The sequence below is a fragment of the Octopus sinensis genome, linkage group LG5, assembly GCF_006345805.1.
Source record: "Octopus sinensis linkage group LG5, ASM634580v1, whole genome shotgun sequence".
NCBI lineage: Eukaryota > Metazoa > Mollusca > Cephalopoda > Octopoda > Octopodidae > Octopus > Octopus sinensis.
In genome coordinates, this window is record NC_043001.1 from 24,744,588 (window position 1) to 24,772,075 (window position 27,488).

The 27,488-nt window shown below is 34.7% G+C and overlaps 1 protein-coding gene and 1 long non-coding RNA gene across 2 annotated transcripts in view; one reads left to right on the top strand and one right to left on the bottom strand.

Moving 5' to 3' along the window:
• LOC115211754 overlaps positions 1-27,488 on the top strand; it is a 749,350-nt gene that overhangs the window by 455,078 nt on the left and 266,784 nt on the right. The window lies entirely within an intron of this gene.
• Positions 14,298-22,869, bottom strand: LOC118763598. Its single transcript, XR_004999349.1, has 3 exons — positions 22,735-22,869; positions 15,581-15,583; positions 14,298-14,309 (listed from the first exon to the last, which is right to left on the bottom strand). It is a non-coding gene; the product is annotated as an uncharacterized LOC118763598 (long non-coding RNA).

Genomic DNA, 27,488 nt, shown 5'->3' on the forward strand with positions numbered 1-27,488 from the left:
ATACACACGGCTAGGTATATAAATATCTATTTCACCTATAATGAAGCCATTTGTTGAGAAGCACTGTCTCAAACGTAGCAATTTAATTAATATTCTGTGTAACAATAGGCTGGGTATTCTGTCAGTTACAGTGACATGTGTCCCATTTGATTTGATCAAAAGACTATCTCGGCAAGCTAGCAGAACCGTTAGCACACCAGGTGAAATGCTTAGCGGTATTTCATCTGCTGTTACATTCTGAATTCAAATTCCGCTGAGGTCGACTTTGCCTTTCATCCTTTCGGGGTCGATAAATTAAGTACCAGTTATGCACTGGGGTTGATGTAATTGACTTAATCTCTTTGTCTGTCCATGTTTGTCCCCTCTATGTTTAGCCTCTTGTGGGCAATAAAGGAATAAGAATATCTCGTTCATGAAATTAATTCACAAGTGACATATACCCATAACATAGTCTTCAGGAATATTCTGTGTGATACACTGAATGTGACCCTCATTCTTGCCACCTATATGGACTGGGACAACATGAAATAAAATGTCATGCTTAAGGACACAATCCATCTCTGGGAATTGAACTCACAACCTTACAATTGTAAGCAAAGTAAGCTAACCACTAAGCCATGTTCCTTTACATGTAACAATAACCCAGCGGCTAGAAAGTCAAATTTATACTGTTTTATGTTAATATCTCTTCAAACCAAGGTGGCAAGCTGGCAGAAGCATTAGCATGTGGCAAGCTGGCAGAAACATGAGCATGTCAGGCGAAATGCTTAGCGGTATTTCGTCTGCCGCTACGTTCTGAGTTCAAATTCCGCCGAGGTCGACTTTGCCTTTCATCCTTTTGGGGTCGATTAAATAAGTACCAGTTAGGCATTGAGGTCGATATAATCGACTTAATCTGTTTGTCTGTCCTTGTTTGTTCCTTCTGTGTTTAGCCCCTTGTGGGCAGTAAAGAATTAAGAAACATTAGCTTGCCGTGCAAAATGCTTAGCAGTATTTCGTCTGTCTTTACGTTCTGAGTTCAAATTCCGCCGAGGTCAACTTTGTCTTTCATCCTTTCAGGGTCGATAAATTAAGTACCAGTTGCGTACTGGAGTCAATCTAATCAACTGTCCTCCCTCCCCCAAAATTCCAGGCCTTGTGCCTAGAGTGGAAAAGAATAACTCTTCAAACCTGATAGTAGCAATGTTTTAGGTTGTTTTACTCACTGTTTTTCTTGTAGCACACATCTTCAGTTTCACACCATATTGTAAACCCAAAGAAATACTCGTTTATGCACTGTAAAAAGTGACTATAAAATATTTTCTCTGGTTGCAAAATTACACAGCTATCATCTTATCTTTTCCTTTTTTTATGTGAATCTTACTGCTCTCAGATTCATGTAGAATATTACTTTCTTCAAATAACATTGTTAATGTTTTTTTTATTTGTGTGTGTGTGTGTGTGTGTGTGTTTGTTAGATATAGAGAAAATTTTTTTCGTTTTCATTGCATAGGTTTTACATTATTAATTTTCATTTGCTTATGTAAGTTTTAAAAGAATCAGTTTGTACTTTTTAAGGCGCTAATGAACCCCTAAAATGCTAATGCACAAAATAATACATTGAAAAACAAATATGAAACATGTAGGTTAAAATATAATGATATAAAGGTGGAAAAAATCAATTTGTTACCAACTTAAGCAAATTTAGACAGTGAAGGTATGCTTCAAATAATTATTTCCTTCGTTATGAGAAATTAGGTTCTTTTAAAGCTAATGAACTTGTGGGAAAATATAAACAAATTATCATATTTTGCTATAATACTAGGAATATCTTTGGTTTGATCTACTTCAGTACACATAGACGTCTGTAAATATGATCCACTGTGTTCAGATGCAGATAGGTTTCAAGTGTGTGCTATCTCTTCAGAATTGGTAAGAATCTTATGCATCTCAGAGCAGATGCTTGTAGTCCCTAATTATCAGGAAACTAAATTCAAATCATTATAACAGTACAGCAAAATTTTATTGCAGCATTTAGGCAGATTGTCCTACTTAGTATACCAGGAATGTATTTAAGTACCTATCTATACAGATTGGTATGTATGTAACATTGTGTGTATGTATGTGTGTCTTCTAATTTATTTAGATGATGGCAAGATGGTTTGCTTTTATTGTACTAAATGACTTTTCTTATTCATTTAATCATTTGATTCTATTTCTATACTTCATAATAATTTAAAATATCTATTATAAATATTCACTGAATCAGTTAGGAGCATGCCCTAGAAGAAATTGAAGAAGGAAGGAAAGGAATTTACAGCTAGAATGCCATGGTAATGAGAGAAGGGCAAAGCCTAAGACAAATGAATGCATTCACATCATAACAGCATGTAATCTCATAACAGTTATTTGCTATGATAATTGAGAAGATATTGTTTAACAACAATGCACCTTCGGTGGAATGCCTGTTTAAGAACTTTTATTCAATGAAAGCTACCTATGAAGAAGAATAAATGGCTGAAAAACTGACTTGATGTTAAGGTATATGTAAAAAAACCTGAGGGTATCTAAACTCATAATGTATTTCTTTGTTGTTGTCTTCTAAGCTTTCGTAATACCGAAATATCAACTTCATGCCATTTGACAATTTATTTGGGAAAATAGTGAGATAAGTTGATTTTCTGTTGTGTCTGGGGAGAGTCATTTTCTTTCTGTGCCTTATAATTTAGCACACTCACTAGTGAAATTTCAACTTATTTTTTATTTTATTTTCCTAATATTTTCGTTGCATCTTGCAACCTTTTCAATAGTCTTGACTCTGTCCGTTATTTACACTGCGTTCCTTTTTGTTTGTTTGTGTGCATGTGTGTGGGTCAGTGTGTGCCTATGCATGCATGTATGTATGTATGGGTGTGTATGTATGCATGTATGTGTATGTATATATGTGTGTGTATATGTGTGTGTGTATATATGTATTTGTGTGCATCTGTATGTATGTATTCTGCATATTCTTGTCTTTGCATTTCCGTGTTTGTGTATTTTCTATGTTTGTGTGTGTGAGCATGTGTTTGTATATGTATGTACCTCTGTCTCCTTGTGTGTGCATGTCTGTGTGTGTGTGTGTGTTTTGCAATTATGTACCATGTTTGTATGTATTGATGGATGTGCATCTCTATATGTGTGGACCCATGTTTCCATATGTGTCCTTGTGTGGAGTAAAGTGTGTGTGTATATATGGTATGTACCTCTGTCTCCTTGTGTGTGCATGTGTGTGTGTGTGTGTTTTGCAAATATGTACCATATTTGTATGTATGGATGGATGTGCATCTCTATATGTGTGGACCCATGTTTCCATATGTGTCCTTGTGTGGAGTAAAGTGTGTGTGTATATATGGTCATGTGTTTCCAACTCCATTTGTGTATGTGTGCTTGTCTGTCCTCATAACCCATGTTCCTATCCGTCTGTATGTTGATCTGTTTATTTTCATATTCATATGCTTACATACAAATTGTACTGGATAACTGTTCTTATTTATTCATTTAATCATGTGCTATAACCGCTGTACTTTCACACTGGGTATATGGTACAATAGAAGGACAGTTCCATAGCTTTACTTAGTTTCATTTACAACTTGGTACAATGAAAGTGATAGAGGGATGAGGCCATAAAGATGAGAGCAGTCAAGAAATGAATGGAAAAGGGATGGGTGACAGAAGCACCCATGCTTTTTTCTCTCAGCTTATTCATACTCAATCATTGATGTACACTAACATTGCACACCCAATGAAACATACCTGCTTTATTTCTTTCTTCTATTTACAAATCCTTTGTATTCAAGGTCTCCTTCTCACTGTTGTGCAGTATTGCTCTTTGCATAAATGCATTATACAATCTGTTCTTCCTTCTTAGGGAAAACTCTTTCATTCCCAGCAGATGTACTAGGTCACTGAACTTCATATATATATTTATATATATATATATAAATATATATATATATATATATATATGCCTAAACGATGATGATGATGACAATATGTGTGTGTGTGTATATATGTATATATGTATATATATATATATATATACATATTTATATATATATATATATGTATATATATATATATAAAATATATATATATATATTTATGCCTAAACGATGATGATGATGGCAATATTTGTGTGTGTGTGTGTATATATATATATATTTATAATTATGTATAATTGTTTATATCTCTCTCTCCTCTCTCTCTCTCTCTATATATATATATATATATATATATATATATATAATATATATATATATATACATATACATATATAATCAATACAAGATGATATTACAATGATATATTAATATATTAAGATATATTAACATGTTATAGTATGAGTGGCTTGCTAGCAATTAAAAACCAAAAAAGAATTAATAAATAAAGGGTGCAAAATAGCACATACATACATACATATATACATATATGTTGATAAATGATAATAAATAATGTATATATTTCATATATAAATGTATATAGGTTGATAATAATGCATAACACACGTACTTCACACACACACACATCATGTGTGTGCATGGGTGTGTGTGTAGGTAGGTTGATTATCTTGATGATGTACATAGATAGACAATAATCATAATACATACATACATACATACATACATACATACATCATACATACATACATACATACATACATACATCATACATACATACATACATACATACATACATACATACATACATACATACATACATACATACATACATACATATATGTATTGATATTATAATAAAACATAGTTTACAAACCAGCCATTTATTAAATATAATGTTAGTAGATTTCACTTTACCATAACAATAAAATTCCAAATTTATTATATATATAAAATTTAAAAACCAAATCTAGTTACTATTCAAAACTATTGCCATCTGATACAGTAATCTAAAGGAAACCGTTACAGGATCTGATTTATATATGCACATTATAATGAATTTATTTATTACTACAGATTACAATAAATGCTAGAACATATTTTTATTTTCTAAGTAGATATGTCCACTTTAAATGCAGCCGTATCTCTTAGTCATACACACACACACACACACGCACTTATGTAGACTTTTATATGTGTACGTTTGTGAACATTATTATTATTATACTCTGAGTGAAGGCACATGGCTCAGTGGTTAGAGCGTCAGGCTCACAAACATGAGGTTGTGAGTTTTGATTCCCAGACTGGTATATGTGTTGTGTTCTTGAGCAAAACAATTTGTTTCACGTTGCTCCAGTTCACTCAGCTGTAGAAATGAGTTGCGATGTCACAGGTGCCAAGCTGTATCAGCCTTTGCCTTTCCCTTGGATAGCACTGGTGGCATGGAGAAGGGAGGCCAGTATGCATGGGCGACTGCTGGTCTTCCATAAACAACCTTGCCTGGACTTGTGCCTGGGATGGTAACTTTCTAAGTGCAATCCCATGGTCAGTCATGACCGAAGGGGGTCTCAGCAGCTCAGCAGCATATATATATATATATATATATATATATATAGACACACATCATCATCATCATCATCATATAGATATATATATCAAGAATGGGTGAGGAGTGTCCACATTGAACAAATTTTTTGAAAGTTTGACATTATGAAAATCAAAATAAAATATCTCAAGAGATGCTAACTATATAAATTTCTATGAATATAAATAAGTATATATTTTTAAAAATTGTTAGATATAACATCTCCAGCTAAATTTAATCTGTTGTCAATTCAAGTCAATATTTTTATGTTGAGTAAAGAGCTTATAAAACATCTGAAACAATTATCTAGAATTTCAGTCTAGTGATTGGATATTTGCAGAAGCAGTTAAGTTCATTTTTTTTTTATTTTAGAGAAAAATGTACCTATAAACAACAAAGTAAAATCATTAATTATTCAAAGGAAATTATGAATATACTATTATAATTGCCAATCTGCAATTAACTCAAACTCTTTGATCCCAACTTGTCTGAGGTCCCCTCCCCCTGGTTCTGTGATATAAAATTCATGTATCAACCTTTTAGCATTCAGATTACTGTGTCAAATGTAAAGCTTATTTATCCACATTGTTTTGAATTAATCCTGTATTATCTCACAGCTCTGAGATATTGATGATGTGATTGTATAGACTTAGAATGACATTGTAGGGTAGGTGTGAGAGGCCATGTCTGGACATTTTGAATATAAAACAGGTAGAAAATTTGGGCTGGACATGGCCAATTTAATGCTTAAGGGTTAAAGTGATCCAAATCAAAATCTTCCATCAAAACTTTCATTTTAATTTATGTTCCAATGAAATCAAAATCAAATTCGACGACTGGCATCCGTGCTAGTGGAGTGCTAAGAGTACCATCCAAGCGTGATCATTGCCAGAGCAACAAGCTGGCCTCCATGCTGGTGGCACGTAAAAAGCACCATTCGAGTTTGATTGTTACCTGCGTCGCCTGACTGGCACGGGAAAAAACATTTGAGCGAGGTCATTGCCAGTGCTACTGGACTGGCTCCTGTGCAGGTGGTACATAAAAAGCACCATTTGAGCATAGCCGTTGCCAGTAACGACTGACTGGCCCTCGTGCCGGTAGCATGTAAAAGCACCCATTATACTCTCGGAGTGGTTGGCATTAGGAAGGGCATACAGCTGTAGAAACTCTGCCATATCAGATTGGAGTCTGGTGCAGCCATTTGGTTCGCCAGTCCTCAGTCAAATTGTCCAACCCATGCTAGCATGGAAAGTGGACGTTAAACGATGATGATGATGATTAGCTTAATAATGACAAAGTTATTTAACCAAATTATTCATTATTTTAAACATTAATTGAAATTAAATTAGTATTTTTCAACAGTAATATGGTAAAAAGGGTTAACATTCATTTTGACATGCTTGCACCAATGAGCTAATACAGCTTGATAAAGCAAGTCCCTTACTAAGATGAATAGTTATTTCTTTATTGCCCACAGGGGGCTAAACATAGAGGGGACAAACAAGAACAGACAAAGGGATTAAGTTGATTACATCGACCCCAGTGTGTAAGTGGTACTTATTTAATCAACACTGAAAAGATGAAAGTCAAAGTCTACCTTGGCAGAATTTGAACTCAAAACGTAACAGCAGGCAAAATACCTATTTCTTTACTACCCACAAGGGGCTAAACACAGAGAGAACAAACAAGGACAGACAAACAGATTAAGTCAATTATATCAACCCCAGTGCATAACTGGTACTTAATTTATTGACCCCGAAAGGATGAAAGGCAAAATTGACCTCGGTGGAATTTGATCTCAGAACGTAACAGTTGACGAAATACTGCTAAGCATTTCACCCGGCATGCTAACAATTCTTCCAGCTCGCTGCCCTTACTAAGATAAATATTGGAGTCAATATAATCAAGAAACCCCCTTGAAAGTAGTGCCCCAGTATAATCGCAGTCTACTGGCGGGAACCAATAAAAGCACATATATGTATACATGTCTATATATATATGGTCAGAGCATTCTTTCACAAGAGTAGAATTCAGGCATTTAAAAAATGTAATATTCAAAAGATTGAACCTAAGAATAAGTAAACATATTGCAATTTTTAATTAATTCATATTTTATACTTATTAAAGTCATTTAACATTTTGTACTATTTCTGGTATGAATGAAAGTGCACATATTTTGGTGCACATGTGTATAAAAAAGGGGGGTAAGATGGAGATAGTTGGTAGGATTCTAAGAGAAACTGCAAGGGAATATATATATATATGTTTGTATAAATGAAATATGAGTTGCCTAATGGAATGTAATAATATTGATATGAATTGTTCTAGTGGGGGGGGGGGGAACACAAGCCTACTGCTCATTATAGAAACGAAGCTCATAAATTATATTATTTTTATATCTTCAGTGTAGGAAGGTAAGATATTAAAAGAAAACAGGGAATCCAAAAGGGTGTCAGTGTTATGAGAAGAAAGCTGTGATTATGTAAGAGAATTAGAAACAGAGATGTGATGTACTAGAAAAACAGATACTATATGAAGCAAGATAATTATTATGTGTTGTGAATCTTAATGTGGGTTTATATTTAGGTCTTCCATCATTTTTCATCCAGAAATCATTTCTATTTATATAGGGTGTCAGATTTGTCTTTTTTTAGTGTTAATGAAATAGTTTTATGCTTTATTTCATACAAATTCTCAAGTAGCTATTATAGTATGGGTACTGGAGTATGGTGGTAAGTTCTTTGCAAAATGTGGTCACCATCCAGTTTTCATTCCCTATTGAAGTCATTTCATTTAGGTCACACATTTTTTGGAATAAAGCATGGGTATCACATATGTTATTCTTTTACCAATAAAAATCTCTGAAGTTTATCGCTCCAGGAGGTTTTTAACCCAATGTATTTATATATAATTGAATTTACTTTGAGACATATTGTTAATAAAAACATATTTACAACTGTTGTACCTTTTCTCCGATGTCTCTTACATTTTATTTTTTTCTTTTGTTTCAGGTAAGATTTCAGTTCATCTGTCTGACATTTTCAAAATGAGCATTTCCCTGAATTACAGATAAGTAAACAATTCTGTTTAACCTTACAGACAAAATGTTTCTTTTGTTTAATTGCTTCATAAAATTAGACAAGAATAGAGGGTAACTCAAAGGTTTCAGGATTAAGAAAGCTACAGCTGTGTTGTTGTGGCTACAAAATGATATTGAGTATAATTTGATATTAAAAAGGCTTTGATGACTGTGAATAATTGTAATTGTGGAGGCACATGGCCTAGTGGTTAGAGCAGTGGACTCGCGGTCGAGGGATCGTGGGTTCGAATCTCAGACCAGACGATGTGTGTGTTTATGAGCGAAACACCTAAGCTCCATGCGGCTCCGGCAGAAGGTAATGGCAAAACCTCTGCTGACTCTTTCACCTCAACTTTCTCTCACTCTTTCCTCCTGCATCTTGCAGCTCACCTGCAATGGACCGGCGTCCCGTCCAGGTGGGGAACATATATGGCAAGAAACCGGCCCTTATGAGCCAAACATGGCTCAAGAAGGAACAAAAAAAAAAAATAATAATTGTAATTGTAAGGATGATGTCTGATATAAAGGCAACTGCTAAGGTGTAATGTTATCTAGTTATAAAAGCTAAATAAAAAGTGATGCAAAAATTAAAATATAGAAATGAAAAAGACTCTAGATACTGAAATTATGTCATAGTTAAAATAAAGACCTTACAACGATGATAGCCATAATGATGTCAACCATAATGATGATGAGAATACTACTGCAGGCCATGAGCAATGACAATATCAAATAAGAGTAATTGTTATAGTGAAACTCTAATTACAATAATAATGAAAGTTATTATCAAAGTACTGAAGACCTTAGATACAAAAACAAAAAGAAAATGAATAAGACATTTACCATTAAAATTATTTCTTTCGTTGTACCTCAAGTCTCTCTATTATATTGTATAATGTTTTTTGTTCTACTTTAACTTTTGATACCAGGTATGTTATTCAGTGAATAATTTAATGTATGAAATGTATAACAATATACGATTGATATCCTTTATTGCTATGCTATGTTTTGTTTCAAGCTACTGTCAGTCTCGCTTTATCAAAAAACAACTGAATTATATGCTATATTTTAGGTAAGGAAGTACTGAGATAATTATTATAGCTAGCACAGTAATTTTTAATTATTTAGACTATAGTTATATTGAAGAGGGATAAACATTTTTGAACAATGTTTAACAGAATTGAACAAAGAAAAGGTAACAAAATTAAAAGCATAAAAGACATAACTCCCACTTTTTCATTCCATGAGTCAATGTACCAATATAACATTGTCCCGATTAATTAAAACTAAAGGGAACACCACAATCACCACTCCAAGTGATTTTCTCCGAGTTTGTATAATATGATTGATATTACCAGCCATCACCTGGATTCTTTCTCTGTGTCCAGAGATCAGTTTGTCAAGACCCTTAATTCCCTTTCAGTTGCACTGCATGCATATGATCAGTCAGTCTCTTGTTTCCAATCCATCATTTGATGCCAGCAACCCACAAATATCTTTGATATTTTCTTTCTCTTTTCCATGCTTCACTTCCTGTCAGGATGATCCCGGGAAATTATTTGTAGCACATTGTATGTTACCTTTTACTTGGTTCAGTCCTTAGACTGTGGCCATCCTGGGGCATTGTCTTCAAGAATTTTGTTTCTAAAATACAATAGCTTTGTGGACTTGATCCTTGACTACAATATATATATATATATATTATATAAAATCCATTCTGTCTGTCTGTGTGTGTGTCTTCTAGGATCTCGGGCATCCTTCATCCGATTGCGCTCAAATTTGATATGTAGATACTGATGATATCAGGGCATGTATAAGTCTTGAAAAAATTACAAAAATCGATTCCAGGTGAGAATGCAATCGATAAAGCCGTGGGAACGTGCATTTGTATGTGCAAGTACATCAGCTGTTACAATCGATACTATGCGTACGCGAGAAAAATGCACATGCAGTTTGTGCAATAAAAGCTGGCTGGCTTGAAATTATGCCACAAAATGGGACAGTCGGACAAGTTGTTTTGAGAAAATTTGGTTTAAATGTTTGACAACTCAGCACCATCTATTGGACGGGGGGCGTTTTGCTCGTATATATATATATATATATATACTCCTAAAGCCAAGGACATTTCAGCACCCCTTGTATATATATATATATATATATATATATATATATATATATATATATATATATATATATGTATATATATATATGTATGTGTGTGTGTGTGTGAGTGAGTGAGTGTGTTTGTGTGCCAATGGCATGTAAAAAGCACCCACTACACTCTCAGAGTGGTTGGTATTAGAAAGGACACCCAACTATAGAAACTCTGCCAGACCAGATTGGAGCTTGGTGCAGTCGCTGGCTCTCCAGACCTCAGTCAAACCGTCCAGCCTATACCAGCATGGACAACGGACATTAATCAATGATGAGGATGATGATGGTGATGATATATATATATAGGAATAGATTATCTAAACTTTTAAGAAAACCTCAAAACTGTGTAATATGAAAGAAAAACAAAAGAATTAGTGAAATAACTTTTACATGTTTGTAAGAAAAATTGAAACACATAATGGAATAATTTTTAAATATTACAAGAAGAAAAATCAAAAGTTATAAAATCATGATCTGAGAACGTACTTTTATTTGTGCTATATGTAAATACATATAGCACAAAAAAACTATGCCAGATCAGATTGGAGCCTGGTGCAGCCATCTGTTTCGCCAAGCAAGCTACTTACCACACAGCCACTCCTATACCTATCTAAAGCAAAATTTTTTCATGGACCCTTAAAATACTACTGTGGCTACCCTGTTTACTATTTTGTTTGCATTGACCCCTAAAAATCTTATGTGGACCCCATGGGTCATACTGAAAACCTCAGAGTTAGAGGAAGGTTCAACGTTATAATTTTATAAAATGATTTGGGTGAGGTAGATTTTATGAAATTTGTTTTTGTAGCAATAAAAGCCATTAACCTTACTGCATGTATACCAGTACTTTGCATATACAGTGGATACACGGAAAAAATGAATTAACTGATTTTTGACAATGGGGTACTTAGTGGAATTTTTCACATTTTAGATGATTTAGATATTTTATTTTTAGAAAGAGGTTGCAAGAAGTGATTTGCATATGATTAGCATGTTACATCACACAACAGTTCAATCCTTTTGTTACCATATTTCTGTTGTTACCATATTTCTGTGTTTCTTTCGATTAATTTTAAATATAACAAAGAATTTAGTAAAATAACTTGGTTATCATTGAGCTAGTGTTAGAAACATAAATTGTGTCTCAGGTTTGGCAGAAGATTTTAATTCAGCACTTTTGAAAACAAGACTTTTTACTACAGAACCAGAGGTGGTTTCAGGCGGGTTTGTATCAAAAGGGTTAATCAGCTCAGTGTGGGTTAAAATACAAATCAGCAAAGCTATGAAGGAAGTGACACAGTAATTAACTTAGTTAATTTTTCATGATCTAAAAGTAACCGATATTGGTTTTTAAAAATCTGCAGTTTTGTGTGACTACATGCAATAATGTTGACAGATATATCCAAGAAAGGCACTTGATCTTGAAGTAGAAAGTTCTACATTATAATTACTGTTCTTTACATCTTGCTTCATTTGAATTCCAACTAATTAAAAAATTTTAAATTTTTATATAAATGGCAGTGTTAAGGTGATGTTGAACCAGTCAAAAACAGAAACTATGGAGCTAAATTGTTTAATCAAAACATTCCAATAGCCGGCATTTTTTTTTCAAATTACTCTTTTACTTGTTTCAGTCATTTGACTGTGGCCATGCTGGAGCACCACCTTTTTAGTCAAGCAAATCGACCCCAGGACTTATTCTTTGTAAGCCTAGTACTTATTCTATTGGTCTCTTTAGCCGAACTGCTAAGTTACAGGGACGTAAACACACCAGCATCAGTTGTCAAGCGATGTTGGGGGGACAAACACAGACACACAAACACATACACATACATGTATATATATATATACATATATACAACAGGCTTCTTTCAGTTTCCGTCTACCAAATCCACTCACAAGGCTTTGGTCGGCCCGAGGCTATAGTAGAAGGTGCCACTCAGTGAGACTGAACCCAGAACCATGTGGTTTGTAAGCAAGCTACTTACCACACAGCCACTCTATTTTTTTAATATCATAAGAATGTATAACAGAATCATAAATATATGTTCAGCATCACGCTGTGTGATTAAGAGGCTTGCTTTTCAAACACATAGTTACAAGTTCAATCCCACTGTGTTTTATCCCACTTGGATAAGTGTCTTCTACTATAACATCCAACCAACCAATTCCATGTGAATGAATTTGGTAGACAGAAAATGTGCAGAAGCCCACTGTATACATACATATATATGTGTGTGTGTGTGTGTGTATTTATATATAGCAGGCTGAGTAAAAAGTAAGCAACATTTTGAAACAAGAAATTCATCACAATATATTTCAACAGTGTGGAAATTTTATTCATCTAAGTACCATTACAATCAGCACATTTTTTCCAACTAGGTACAAGTTTGTTTATTCTGGTAACATAAAAATCTGGAGTTCTGGAGCTGATGAACTCTCTGAATGCACTTTCAGCATCAGTTTGATTTTTGAACTCCCTCTCTCACAGGAAACTATCAAGGTGCTTGAAAAAGTGGTAGTCAGTAGGAGAAAGGTCTGGGGAATAAGCTGGGTGGGGAAGAACTTTGTTGCCAAGTTTTCTCAATTTCTGGAGCATCATAAGTGAAATGTGTCGTTGAGCATTGTCATGAAGAATGATTGGCCCTCTTCTGTTGACCAGTCTGGGAAAGAGGAGTAGCAGTTTTCTGTTCAGTTTAACAATTTCATGGCAGTATGTTTCTGCAGTAATGGTTTTTCCAGGTTTTAAGAGGTTACAGTGGATGATTCCAGCAGTACACCACCAAACAGTTACCATAACCTTCTTTTTGAGTTTTTTTGGTGCTTCATTTTGGTCCAACCATTGCAAAGAACATTTTTTTATTATTGTACAGAATACACTTTTTTATCACAAGTTACAATACGGTCAAGAAATGGATTGGTCTGGTTACAGAGAAGAAGCAACAAGCAAATTTCATATCTACGCATTTTCTGATTTTCATTCCAATCATGTGGTACCCATTTGTAGAGCTTTTTTGATTTTCTGATCTCATGCAAATGGTTTCAGGCAGTTTTCTGGCTAACGAAGTTCCTTTGCCAGTTCTCGAGTAGAGTTATGTGGATCTTTCTCAATGATGGTCTTTAATTGACCATCATCGATGACAGATGGGTATCCACTACATTCACGATCTTCAAGGCTCAGGTCTCCACTGCAAATCATTTAAACCATCATTGCCTCCATGAAGCTCAAAGTTCAAAGATCATGCTTCACCACCTCATCCCATGTCTTCCTGGGTCTACCTCTACAACAGGTTACCTCCACAGTTAGAGATTGGCACAGCTGTCCTCATCCATATGATCATATATATATATATGTGTGTGTGTGTGTGTTTCTTTGTGGTTTGTTTACACACACACACACACACACCATATGACCTCCTGACAACTAGTTTTGATTTATTTTACTAAGTTATTAGAACATAAAAAAAGTCCCTGCTAACTAAGAGGTTTGGTGAAGAAACCTATAGAATAAGTACCAGATTTAATAAATAAGTCCTGGGGTCGATTTGTTTGTCTAAAACCCTTCAAGGCAGTGCTCCAGTATGGCTGCAATCCAATGACTGAAACAATTACATAAAAATGCTATTTAAATGCATATGATATATATTCCACCAACCAATCACAGTTTACCTACCACTAAAAACAAAACAAAGTCCACATTTGGTCAAAAAGTTTTTGTCGGTGATAATGAGAACTTTGTGACTAAAATGTAATAAAAATTGTGAAAATATATTTACCTAATTAAATTTGTAGATAAATCTTACTTTGCATCAAAAGACAATATATCTTTTGTAACATTCAATGTATGTGTTTGTGTGTGTGTATGTGTGTGTGATGAATCAATTACAATTTTTGAGAAATTTGACCGAAATGTCAGCAAATAGGGAAGAACTGTATTGGATGATATTCACTTGCCTAATAACATCACAACAAATTTCTAATGCAGATGGTTAAGGATTGGTTTATTAATAGAAATTTTACATCATTGTGGATACACCGTTGATTGTGAAAATCAATATCTCTAACAGAAGCAAGTCTAAAATTGTACACAGCTTGAAGAATCTAATAATAATCTGATACCAGGCTTCTTAAAGGATAAAGAATTACATCATAGTTGAAAGGTTGGAATCTTGTATGAGAATTGTTGGCATCTCATTTAGTGTATCTAGGACTACATGGTGAAAGCTGGGGTGTCTTTGATCACAGTGTTTCTCAGTCAGGGCTGATTTTGGGCCCAAGCACCAACAATAGCAACATAAACCTCAAGTGTCTAGGAGAATCTATAAAGTACATTGCCCATCCTCTTACAAATAAATAGATAGTTTTGAAGTTAGCAAACACACACGCACACACAAATACACACTCCCTTCTACCAAATATTGATTTCCCATAATTTGAGATTTATTTCCTGCAATTATATAATTCAAATTCCTTAGATTTATAAAGATGTAATGTTCCTTTTCTGAGGATTTTACAGCATGACAAACACTGTTTAAATATCTGGAAACTTTGCTGGAATGACAAAACCAAATATTATTAAACAAAACTCATTGACACAAGTTCCTTATTTTTTATTCTTTTTGTGGTTTCAGTCTTTGGAGTACAGCCATGCTGGAGCACTACTGCTTTCAACGGTTTAACTGTTCATATCAACTTTGATACTTATTTTAATCTGCTACTTATTTTATTAAAATCTGCCAGTTGAATTCTTAGGTTACTAAATGTAAATGGGCCCAAAGTAAAGAAAACATTTGCTAAAGTTGCGCACTGGGATTGAACTCAGAACCATTTGGCTGCAAAGTGAACTTCCTTAACCAATCAGCTTTGCCTGTACTTGGTATAGATTTCTATTATGCTTTCCTTCAATTTAATTATTACAGTAATACAATTCATAAACTCAGGAACCTGCAATAAACAATACTTGCTTGTGATTTCTTTAGTGACTAAATAAAGGTTAGATTAGTCTAACCCCTTGCAGATTCATTCTGCTATATATGATTCTTTTGTTTAGGAAATTAATGGTTGGATGGATTCCCTACCCAATATCGTGATACCTACAATCATTGTATCAAGAAGTGAAATTATAAATTTATGACTAATATATTGAGTTACACACTGGAATTTTCTCAGCAATTTAATGTTAACTTAATTATACACTAACATGCTATCTTAAAGATAGCGTAAGTCAATTAGCAGGGTTGTTACAGTGCTAGATAGAATGCTTTGTGATATTTTTTCCAAGACTCTGCACTCTAAATTCAATTCCTATCAAGGTAAACTTTGTTTTCATCCTTTCAGGGTTGATAAAAAGTACTAGTCTAAGGTGGTGTTTTGGCAGAACTGTTTAGAGGGGACAAACAAGATGTTTTATGGTGTTTGTTTTGATTCTTTGTGTTATGACTGCAACACATTCACCAGTGCTGGTGCTAAACTGTATTGGCCTAAATTGGCTATCTTTCTCTTCATTAAACATTGCTGGTATGGAGAAAGGAGATATGCTTGCAATGGGCAACTACTAGTCTTCCTCAAAAATATCTTGTCTATGTCTGCATGTACCAGTCAACATCATTTGACGGGGCCCTAGCAAAGATAGCATGTGGGCAGCAATATGAGCTTACCTTTCCCTGACATAAATTAACACCTAATTAATTCAAGAAATTATATCCACTATTTTGAGTGTTGCTAAGAATTGTTACTAGGTTTTCATTTTCCATCTGCAGCTCAATGAATTAGGAATATTTTAGAAACATCCTTCAGTATATCAGCCTTTTAATTTTTCTATGAATAGACATATTTAGTCTACATGGAAGTGTATAAATGGCTAACTGCATTAAGCTGAATGGGTGAATGAAAGAAAGGTCAAACAACACTAGCATAAAGGATTCTTCATTGGCTCAAAATACTTGTATTTGTAGATTAGCTCCAGTCAACCATGGGTAAGTAGGAGACCGATGATGAAAGCATTCCTGTTGCAACCACCCAGAATAGTTTTCCCGTTTTACTTCTATTTTTTTTAATTTTTATTACTTTTTTTTTTCTTTCAATAACACTGAAGTATTTTGTGATTTAAATGGAAAGACAAACTAAAGTAGTTATGCAATCTGGGGTAGCTCACAAGTCTGAAAGTACTTTTGCTGATGTTGTCAATGTCATTCATGATTGTAAAATTAAAATCCCACACGGTTAAAATGTATTCGTTTATTTATTACTAATCTGGTTTCAGTAATACTAAGTTGTTAAATAAAGGACATTTCCCTTATAAATAAAAGTGTTGGCTGCTGGCAGAAACGTTAGCACGCCGGGCGAAATGCTTAGCGGTATTTCGTCTGCCACTACATTCTGAGTTCAAATTCCGCCGAGGTCGACTTTGCCTTTCATCCTTTCGGGGTCAATTAAATAAGTACCAGATATGCACCGGGGTTGATATAATCGACTTAATCCGTTTGTCTGTCTTTGTTTGTCCTCTCTGTGTTTAGCCCCTTGTGGGTAGTAAAGAAATAGGTATTTCATCTGCCGTTAGGTTCTGAGTTCAAATTCTGCCAAGGTCAACTTTGCCTTTCATCCTTTCGGGGTCAATTAAATAAGTACCAGTTACGCACCGGGGTCAATATAATCAACTTAATCCATTTGTCTGTCTTTGTCCTCTCTGTGTTTAGCCCCTTGTGGGTAGTAAAGAAATAGGTATTTCGTCTGCCGTTACGTTCTGAGTTCAAATTCCACCAAGGTCGACTTTGCCTTTCATCCTTTCGGGGTCAATTAAATAAGTAACAGTTACGTGCTGGGTCGATATAATCGACTTAAACCGTTTGTCTGTCCTTGTATGTCCTCTCTGTGTCTAGCCCCTTGTGGACAATAATGAAATAGATATTTTACTTGAGCTCATTTACTTTCTGACAGACACACTTCACGACCTCTAAACCCTTTGAAACCCTGTTGTCATTATTAAACAAATCAGGCACACAATCCACACTAACTTATAATGTATATAGAAGAAGGAAATAATCAAAATCACATGTAGGCATACGATTGCAGCCACCCAGTTCTGGATTCGATCCCAGTGAGCAACACCTTGTATCTTCTCTACATTTAGATCCATTGATGCCTCAGGAGTGAAGTTTGTCACACAGAAATCTGTATTGAATCTTGTTGTGTATGGTACATGTGTGTGTATAAATATATATATATATATTCTTTTACTTGTTTCAGTCATTTGGCTGTGGCCATGCTGGAGCACCATTTTTAGTTGAACAAATTGACCCTCGGACTTATTCTTTGTAAACCTAGTACTTATTCTAGCAGTCTCCTTTTACTGAAATGCTAAGTGATGGGGATGTAAACACACCAGCATCAGTTGTCAAGTGATGGTGAGGGGAACAAACACAGACACACACATATATACATATATATATATATATATATATATATATACACACACACACACACACACACACACACACACACAAGGAGGCGAGCTGGCAGAATCGTTAGCACGCCGGGCGAAATGCTTAGCGGTATTTCATCTGTCGTTATGTTCTGAGTTCAAATTATGCTGAGGTTGACTTAGCCTTTCATCCTTTCGGGGTTGATAAATAAAGTACCAGTCTTGCACTGGGGTCGATGTAATCGACTTAATCCCTTTGTCTGTCCTTGTTTGTCCCCTCTATGTTTAGCCCCATGTGGGTAGTAAAGAAATATATATATATATATATATATATACAGGGTGCATAAGATATTTGAGGACAGATTTGTTTATAAAAAAAATATAACAGGTAATAACTTTATTTATCAAAAAATGCTATGAGGATGAAGATAAAACTTCTTTTCTATAATGTTATTCAATAAAGCCACCTTCAGCTTCAACAACTGCTTCTATACAAGATCTAAATCATCTACATGCTCGAATCAAGTGGTTCTGGTTCATTTTGGACATTACTTTGACTATGGCAGCTTTCAAAGAATCTTTGGTGTTATGGGCATGTTCATTAACCTCTCTCTCTCTCAACAATGCTCCACATGTAATAGTCCAATGTATTGAGTTCTGGGGAATTAGGAGGCCAAATGTTAGCAGCTATGTGATCTTGAAATTTTTCAGACATCCATTCCTGTGTTACTAGAGCTACGTGTGATAGTGCAGAGTCTTACTGAAACACATATGGCCTTCCATTGCATATACTGTCTATCCAAGGCTTCACAATTATTTCCAGGACCTCAATGTAGGTGGCAGAGTTAACTCTAAGGCCTTGTGGAAAGAAGTAAAGAGGTATCACATACTTCATTGCTGACAACCCCTAAAATCATGACATTTGCAGAAAATTTTGTATGCATAACACTTGGAGCTTCAGAATGGTCTGCACATAACCATCTGTCATTTCTTCTATTAACTTTTTGATATAGGTCGAAGATTTTCTTGTTTGAGAAAAACCAAATCAAATCTTCTGTTGGATTTTGCAGTTTGTTTCAGAGCTTTTTAAATCTCATGTAGTGATTTTCTTTTGCTTTTTCTGACAAATTAACCTTTACTCATCATATAAGACTTATATCTGATGTCTTCATGGACAGCATTTCTGACTGTTCCTTCTGACACATGGAGATCTTTTGCAATTGACTTCATGGACTTTCAGGAATTGTAATCAATGGTCTGTTGAACTTGCTGGATAAATTCAGGTGTTCTGATGATTTCAGAGCTTTTAGAATGCTTTTTATGCTTTGATACTGGTGATATATTTCTTATTTCTTTACTGCCCACAAGGGGCTACACACAGAGGGGACAAACCATGTGATTGGGAAGCAAGCTTCTTACAACGCAGCCACTCCTACACCTCTTGTTTCAACTTCATATATAATGGTTAGCACTCTGGACTCTGAATCCAGCGATCCGAGTTCAAATCTCGGTAGAATCTAATAATCGCTCCTTCATTTTTACGTCCAACCCATGCTAGCATGGAGAACGGACGTTAAACAACGATGATGATGATGATGATATATATATATATCATCATCATCATCATCATATTACTGTTTCCCATAGAAACAGTAAAATGATGATGATTTAGGGGAATGTTGTGATATGTTGTGATTTCAGTCACTTATACACATTGGAAACTGAGAAACTGGCCTTATGAGTTCAAAGGATTGAGAAGGAAATAAAAAAAGGAAGTACATTATTTAATATATTTCCTTTGTTGTTTTAAAATGAAGGGATGTAATTCGATGGAGATTTGGCTGCTATTTCATGCAGAGATCCCCTCATTGTATACAGTTTACCAATAATGTGAAGAATAACCTGCTACAGTTGTTGGAAATTGCACCAAGAGTGTCAAAACCTTTCATGAGTTTTTATTCCAAACATATTTTGTTATATTTCTATTTTGATTTAAAGTTGGTTGTGGGTCAAAAGATGTGAGCCCTGCAAGGGTCAGTATTTACATAAAAATGTAAATACTGCTGTAAGCTATAATCTTTGTTATTGTTATGAAACATTGTGAATAAGTACCAGTGAGGTCACCAGTGCTAATTGGACATAAGCTTGGGGTTGATCAATCCTGTCTGGGTCACCTGGGTGAGAGTGTCTAACGTTGAAAAAAATTACTCCAAAACACTTGGCGACCCCCCACACATACACACACACCTATTTCAGGGAATGTCACTGATGATGTTTTCAAGCGCATCACAAGATGATGTGTGGAAAAAAAAAGAAAAACTAAATATTAATTTGAAAGTCTGAATATATCTTCATATAGATGTACAGACATTTTGTCTCGTTTCATTTTATCCGGTCGTTAATATCTGTTTGACTTATAACCTATAGATTTTGTAAGAAGGGAAAAAGAAAAAGCTTTTACTTTCATAAAACTTCAATATGTACACCTTTTGTATTTAACTCTTCAACAATCATCATCATCATACATCTATTTTGTTTTTGCCATGCTGGCATATACAAATATATATATATATAGTTGTATATATATATATATATATATATATATGAGACTACAAATAAAACTACAAGTTATTATTCGTCTAATACAGGTGAAATTTAAAAGTTGGTCCCTACATAGTGAAATGTGAACTGCATCACAATATCTTTAATTAGCAAATCTGCCAGGTCTTTTACACACACTTAGAAAACTACTTTATTTGGGATTAAAGCCAAGCTTTTTCTTATTTTCTCATGTTGTTCTACCTTTCTTTCTTCCTCTCTGATTCTCTCTACCAACTGCTTACACACACACACATTTGCATATGTATATACTGAGTTTTAAAGAAACCTATTTGGTTTGATGCCATTTCTTTGTTCCAATTCTGTAAATCTTTGGCATCTGTCTAACAGGGTATATCAATACGTATGTGTCCTAGTCTCATAGACATGTCTTATTTCCTTGTAGGCCTAATGCCATTTGCATCAGAACGGTAACCACCTGAAATCAAATATTGAATATTTTCTGGAATTCTGTGTAATTATAGATCAAATATATTATAGTAAAAATCCCAGATTTAAGTAATTTTCATGATACTTTGAGAAGATATTTATTATCTAACAGTTCAAAAAATCATGTCTTCAAACATGTCCAATCTTTGAAATTATTTACACAAAAATGATATCAAGGAATACATTTTACACAACTTGCCAAGTTTTATAGGTCTATTTTATGCAGGAAAACTTGAAATATCTTTGACAATTTCATTTATGGAGAAAGATGTAGTGTTTCGCTTAAAATTAAGTTTCACCCTCTCTCCCTCCCTTTTTCTCTCCCCCTTCTCTCTCACTCTGACAGACAGATTGATAAGTAAATAGATCGACAGACAGACAGTCAGACAGATATGTGTGTGTATGTGTATGTAAGCAGGACATGACATTGTGATTAAGAAGTTTGCTTCCTAACCACACACACACACGCACACACACACACACACATATATAATATATATATATATATATATATATAGTTATGGCATACTGCTTTAGGAACATGGCAGAGTATAGTATAAAGCTCATCCACCCTCAGAATGTCCAACCATACTCCTTCTTGTTTTATATATATATATATTATATATATATATATATATATATATATATATATATACATAGATATAGATATATCTCTGGCTAATTGTAAGTCATGCCCTCCAAAGGAATGAAATCATTTGATTGGTATAAGTTGGTATGTGTCCTTAAGGTCAATGCAAATGGTTAATAGAAGTTTAGTAGTGCTTTGCCTGAGGAAGCACCCACACTAGCAGGATGGGGGTGGTGGCTAAAGAAGTATTCAAATACATAATTATTGAGAGTAATCTTAAATAGTATTATATGAATATAAAAAATTATCACCTAATTATGGTTTGTGAAGAAGAAATGTGTTGCAATGCATAATCAAAACCTATGAATTTCCATCCACATGATATTATTTTGTGTATGTGACCGCGTGTGTACCGTTGGCGATTTTTTTTCCTCTGTCTTCCCTTCTCCTATGTTTCCGACGAAGAGCTCTGCTCGAAACGTTAAACCCTCCTTCTTTCCTGAGCGTCCAATAATACTATGTTTGTTCCATGTCCTCGCGTTGTTGTGTTTTTTTGTGCTTTCTTGTTTGGATTTACTTTATATATATATAGACACACACACACACACACACACATATGCATAGATAGATACCTACAAACTTACGTACATGCAGCTTCGAAACCCCCAACTTTTATATCTGGATTACAAATTTACATTTATACCAATAATAATTGGAATACTTGGTTTTGTAAGTAAATGCCAAACTGTCAGTCTAGATAAGCTTGGATTATCAGAAAAGAGAAATCAACCAACTGATTGGCACCTTTCAATTAGATTATTATCCTGCTTCCAGCTTCAGTGTTGCTACCAGGATTTGAAAAATAGGGCACATTTACCCCCACTTATTTTGTGATTTAGGGATCGGGATTTGAAAAACAAGGGAGAATTTGTGGCGGGGTACAGTGAACAAATTAAACACACTACCAAACAGTGGCTAAAACATGAACCAATCAAGTTTATGTATAAATATTCTTTTTATATGTTTGTTTCCTTTTACACAATATTAAAACAACAGCTAAACATTTTCTGAAGCAACTAATTTTAGCTACAATTCTAGCCCCTACTAATTTTAGCTACAAGTCACCACTAGTCTGCAATTTGTGTTATTCTATTAAATTTCAAATTTGTGTGTTAATTCTTGCTTATAATCTCTTCATATTTATATGACTAACAGATTTTCAGTGTCTCCATACTCTCACTTTATCAGTCGATAAAATGTGTCCAAAGCTTCCATACTTAGTTTTAGAGCCATCCTTCTTTTATATTGTAAAGGAAAGGTCAGATTCATGAGCCCTGTCATGAAGCGAACTTTGGTGCAGCCTATTGGAAAACAATAAATGCGCCAAAGGATTTTCTATAGACTTCAGAAATGTCACAATCGGCACTAAACAAATACATTTGTCACATTTATACTAGAATCTGCCTTCCATAAAGTGTGGAATATATCTTCTCTCTCTCTCTCACATACACACATACAAACACACACACACACACTGACAGGGACTTCAAAGTTTGGACAGGTTAAGCCATTGTTGAATGATGGATTAACTAGCTGAAACTTCAAAGTCCCTGTCAATAATATTCATGTTGAAGAATAATAAATTTGTCCTCTACAAAAGTATAGAGTAACCCATCAGATTAATGTAAACTTCTTTCTATTATACAGTTCTATATTTAAGAGATGAGGAATTATGTACATTATTTACATTCGACGGATATTTGTCCTCATCTTGTTTGTTGTTAACACGTTTCTTTCTATTATAGCTGAACATAAAAAACAAACTAACACACACACACACACACACACACACACACACACACACACACACACACACACACATATATATATATATATATTTTATAGATGAGAAACAGGTATCTCCATATAGTAGTGCTTAAGAGGTTTAAACTTGAGCAGGTAGAGTAGAGGAGAAAATTTAAGGAAAATGTAAAAGAGATCAAAATACAAAAAATATTAAATACATTAATACAAAAAATTTATATATGTTTACATATAAAAAAGGTTCAACTTACACAGAAAAGAAATGATATCAGGAATTAAAGGGATTGAATACGAGTTGAGTTCTATGAGTCCAAAAGCTGTCGGATAATACCAGCTTCTGTCTTCAGGGAAGAAGTCTTAGATTTGAGGTGTTGAGAGAAACATTAAGGATGGGGTTATTTTATGGAGAACTAAGTGTATTAGAAGGAGGAGTTGGGAGGTATTTAGATAGAGTGTAGTAGGAGGAGAAAATAAAGGGTTAATAAAACTCTTATTCAGCCCCTTTAATTCCTGATATCATTTCTTTTCTGTGCAAGTCAGGCCTTTTTATATGTGACTATATATACATTTTTTTGCATTAAATGTATTTAATATTTTTTGTATATCGACCTACCTCACTTATCCTTATATATATATATATAAACCTGGCATAGGAGGACATACAGAATAACAGGAGAACATACACATAATAGATACAGGCAAGCTCAAACACCATCAGTTATCAACCAAATATCACCGTGTGTGTGTGTGTGTGTGTTGCTCTGCATGAATACACATGTAAGAACATAATGTTTTTATCTAGGATGGTATCATGCAGTACATAAATGATCATTATGTCCAGTTCTCCAGAAACAATATAAAGGTTGTTGGAACAGAAAATGTACTTCTTCTAGTACATCTTGGACATCAGCATCTAGTTTACTTCCAAGAAGACACTCACATCTTAAAATATCCAAGACAGCAACACTTTTCTCGTGGCATATTTCAGATTAAATGGAATGGACAAAGCTTCCTTTAAATATCTCTGCTTGGAAATTACTTAACATTATCTCTTTGAATAAAGAACACACGGAAACAGAGAATACATAGAGGGGATTAAATAATTCCTAAAATACACACAAGACAACCAAAGGAAAATGAGAAATTTTACTTCAGATTATTATTATTATTATCATTATTGTTATTATTATTATTATTATTATTATTGCATGTAAATGGAACCAACAAGCTTTAAAGGCATCCACACTAACAACAGTATTATCTACAACACATAGAAAGCAGCAGTTGAGAGCATAAATTTGCTAAATAATGAGGAATGGGTGCAATGCATATCAGAAGCAGTAGAAGTCAGAATGCCTCCCCAACTGAGAGAATTTTGTGCTGTTATATGTGCCCTAAATAGACAAAGTGATCTGCTGTCGCTATTCCAGCTGTTTGAGCAGCACTTTATTCAAGATTTCATAGCAGAGAGCAAAACAAACGTAGAAGCTTGTAACAGTGCACTGCATGATATTCAGTAAGCACTTGTTACTCACGGTTTACCCTGCCACAACTTAGGATTACCTGAATGTGTGCCAATATTTAATAACGACATTAGCGAAGTTCATGTAGAGAATGCTACTGCTGTTGACATTAAAATACAAAGTTTAAATGAGCTGCAACATGGCATATTTGATGGCAACGCAGAAAGTTTGGATGACAGTGATGCAGAACATAGGTTTTGTTTCCTTGGTGGCCCTGGAGAATATTGCAACATATTTGGTAATTATGTGCTGCCATATGCAACAACTATTATTGTTGTTTGGCAGAATGGTTGCAAGATAGTTCACTGCAGACTGTGTTTTCCTGTATCCAACTTTGAATTATTAACTATATAGGCTCAGGAGTGGCTGTGTGGTAAGTAGCTTGCTTACCAACCGCATGGTTCTGGGTTCAGTCCCACTGCGTGGCACCTAGGGCAAGTGTCTTCTACTATAGCCTCGGGCCGACCAAAGCCTTGTGAGTGGATTTGGTAGATGGAAACTGAAAGAAGCTCGTCGCATATATATATATATATATATATATATGTATGTATGTATGTATGTATGTATATGTGTGTATATGTTTATGTGTCTGTGTTTGTCCCCCCAACATCACTCGACAACCGATGCTGGTGTGTTTATGTCCCTGTAACTTAGCGGTTCAGCAAAAGAGACCAATAGAACAAGGAATAAGTCCTGGGGTCGATTTGATCGACTAAAGGCAGTTCTCCAGCATGGCCACAGTCAAATGACTGAAACAAGTAAAAGAGTAAAGAGTATCATCCATGCAAATTCCCTGAGAAAGTTCTCAAAGAATAAACCAGTGCTGTCCTAATGATAATAAAGGAAGCATCAGTTTTTTTCTGTGAATGCTTAACCTACAATAGATAGCCTATTGAAAACCATAACAAGGAACAATAAATCATTCTGAGGAAATCTTTCTCCTCTCAGTGAAGACTTTTGCCAAACATCATTTATAGTAACCAAGAGATTTCACCACAGAAATAATAGCAAATCGCTTCGAGTAATCACATTATGGAAATATGTAAAGATTCTCAGACTCAACATCAACATAAGATAATGCAGTGATGCAACATGTAACCATTAGTTGCTGCAGTTATGAAGTAGAACATTTACTAAGTTCAGATGGGAACATCATGGAAATACAAGAGATAGTTTAAAAGGGAGATATTGCAGGGATTTTATATGGGTATTTGTTAACCTTGACAAAGAACAGTGGAAAAAGCAAACAACATTGAATTTGCTTGCCTGAACAGAAAGGAAAAATACTTAGTAACTAAATAATAGAATTCTGAATCTCTTACCAGGTTAAGTTACATAATATAAAAGAATAGACAACAAATCAGCTGGAGATGACAAGCAAAATGTAAATGTAAAATTTTAGGCAAATTAATCCTTATCTGTTCATGAGGTAAAGCTAAAAGTTGATTCAAACATAATACTCATATGTAACCTCAGTACTAGAAAGACCCATTTAATAATCCGTTGCATCATCATTAACTGTACTTTTCCCATGCTGGCATGGAATGGATGGTTCAACAGAAACCAATGAGCCAGAGAATGGTGCCAATCTCTAATGTCTGCTTCGATGTGGTTTCTATAGCTGGATGACCTTTCTAGCACCAACATCATCATCATCATCATCATCATCGTTTAACATCGGCTTTCCATGCTAGCATGTGTTAGACGATTTGACTGAGGTCTGGCGAACCAGGTGACTGCAACAGGCTCCAATCTTGATTTGGCAGAGTTTCTACAGCTGGATGCCCTTCCTAATGCCAACCACTCTGAGTGTGTAGTAGGTGCTTTTACATGCCACCAGTACGAGGGCCAGTCAGGCGGTACTGGCAAAAACTTTTGCAAAATGTACCAGGTATATTTTTCATGGTACCAGTACCAGTGAGATCGCCAAATACTCACAAGACAAGCCCTCTCTCCAACTAAGTGGGAAAAAGTATTGAAGGAGGTGAAAGTATGTTAGAATGATACATGTGTTCGTGTATGTGTGAGGGGAGCAGCAGAAGAGGAGTTAGTGTATTTATTTCTTTACTGCCCACAAGGGGCTAAACATAGAGGGGACAAACAAGGACAGACAAAGGGATTAAGTCGATTACGTCAACCCCAGTGTGAAACTGGTACTTTATTTATTGACCCTGAAAGGATGAAAGGCAAAGTCGACCTCGGCGGAATTTGAACTCAGAACGTAATGACAGACGAAATACCGCTAAGCATTTTGCCCGGCGCTCTAACATTTCTGCCAGCTTGCCGCCGCCTTAGAGGAGATAGTGTATTATCAAGCATGGATCAATCATTTAATACATTTAAACTATA